We start from the raw sequence: 2,277 nt of genomic DNA on the forward strand, positions 1-2,277 counted from the left end.
CATCACTACTATGGCCACTAGTACCCTTCAATGCCGACATGGGAGCCGATTTTCCTTGTGGTATGTATCCAAAATCCCTCACGAAGTAGGAAGAAGGAGATTGATCTCTCTATTCTGGCAACCCAACCATGTAAGAAGAAGGAAGCCATGGAAGAAACCTTCCATTTCTCCCACAACAATGTCTTCTTCATTGTCGCACTCTTTGCTCCAAAACTTGAATCTCGATCTCCCTCCCCAACAAGCCCTCTAAAACCCCCAAACTCCCTTCCTTATCTTCTAAACCCCAATCCGACAACAACCCTAACTCTCAGTTCCTAGAGAAAACTCTCTACTTGGAGTCCACAGGCATCGACATCTTCTCCCTTGTCGACGACTACCTCCAATCGTCTCTCCATCTCTTGACGATACATCAATTCCACCATCGGTTTCATGAGCTCTATGGGTTTCACTCCACCTGAGTTTTGTCAAATTTGTGGTATGTGAATAGAGATTCTAAATTCCAAGGTTTTGGATATCATATCTATCTTTACATTCCTCCTCAAAGAAGCCAATGTGAAGGGCTTTGATCTCTGTAGAGCCATAAACCGCTGGCCTAGATTGCTTGGCTGCAACGTGGAGAAGCGACCCTGTTTGACCCCTAACTTCCTTCAAGGGATTGGTTTAGCAGAGATTGATAAGTCCGCGTCGTTGTTATCTTGTAATGTTGAGGACAAGTTCATTCCGAGGGATCGTTCTCTTCTCAGGTTCCCTACCCGGCCAGGTGCGCAGGTTCCTCTCATAGGAGGGGCAAAAATGACGACCTCACCCCCTGCCTAAACACACTGCCCGAGTGGGGTGAGGTCGTCATTTACGCCCTCCTATAAGAGGAACCTGCGCACCTAACCGGGCAGGGAACCTGAGAGGAGAAAAATTCCATTCTTCCGAGGATCGATTACTTGGAGAAGATTGGGTTTTCTTGTAAAGACGCCATTGCTATGGCGATGAGGTTTCCGCATCGGTTGTGTTATAGTATTAGAGGCAATTTGATATGATCACGTAAATCGTATCCATGAAGGCATGGACTCATGTTAGAGTCATGTTACTTATTGTAATTTGATGAGTTGGTTAGAGTCCCATTACTACTTATTGTTATTTGATGAGTTGTTAGTCAGAATCAAGGTTCAAAATCCAGGTATTGATCTTGGTATCGGTCATGGTCAAAACCTTTTTGAATCGGTATCGGATCGGTCAAAAACACTTAAAAACCGTTTTTTTTATGGATGGGCTCTTGTATCGGTCAAGATCGGTAGATGTTGTGATATCAGATTGGACTGGTCAATATTCTTCGGATCTGTCGGATCAAACCGGTATCGGTAAGTATCGATCAAAATAATATATAAAAATAAAAAAACTTAAAAAAATAAAAAAAATGAAAATATTTCTAGATGAAACAATATACATATCAATATACATTTTATAGTATAACTTAAAACAACGTCAGGCTGGGTCAGACCGGGCTCAACCTGAGGCCTCAGCCCTGGCCCGACCAGACCTTGACTTGAGACCAGAAATTTCTAACCTTGACCTAGCCTTAGGGCTAGGTATCTCAGCCCAGGCCTTATTTGGGCTCAGGACAGGTTTGGGCCGATAGGGCCAAACTTGCACCCCTAATCTTGGTGTTCTTTGGATTTTGTTGTGCCTATTCTCCTAGTTGGTTGGTTTTTTCAGTCTCCTGAGTTTAAGAACTTTGGATTTTGTTGTGCCTATTCTCCTAGTTGGTTGGTTTTTTCAGTCTCCTGAGTCTAAGAACGCTGCGTTGGTTTCTCTAGCTTTTTCTCCTTTCTTTCAATAAACTGATTTACCTATTCAAAAAAACTAAAAACAGATTGGGGCTGTGGTGAGCAGTTGCAGCACCAGAGATGGGTAACAACTGACGTGTTGAATGACTTACAAAGAGGAGGATCTGACGATCCATAGGATTCTAGTGTGTAAGATCCCATTATATCCCACTGATGTATACATCATTCTTCTATTTATATATGGGTAAATTACTCCCCCCCTCCCCTCGAAGAAGCCCAAATGACAAACCCCACCCCTGGATATTGAGTAATAACTCTCCCCTCCCCTGAATTCATAAGTAAAAAGATCCATTCCACCTGCACAAGGGAAATATGTGTTGTGCTGTGTTGGAGCTTGTCATTCGGGCTTCTTCGAGGGGAGGGGGGAGTAATTTACCCTTTATATATACATTTGCTCTGGGGGCGTTCTCGCTCTATGCTTTGGGCACTTTGGTCACAA

At 43.4% G+C, this 2,277-nt stretch overlaps 1 pseudogene; it reads left to right on the top strand.

Annotated features, from left to right (window-relative positions):
- The first annotated feature begins 227 nt into the window (after positions 1-227).
- LOC122638992 lies at positions 228-1,031 on the top strand (annotated as a pseudogene).
- Positions 1,032-2,277: the final 1,246 nt, after the last annotated feature.

The sequence above is a fragment of the Telopea speciosissima genome, chromosome 9 (assembly GCF_018873765.1).
Source record: "Telopea speciosissima isolate NSW1024214 ecotype Mountain lineage chromosome 9, Tspe_v1, whole genome shotgun sequence".
NCBI classification, from domain to species: Eukaryota; Viridiplantae; Streptophyta; class Magnoliopsida; order Proteales; family Proteaceae; genus Telopea; species Telopea speciosissima.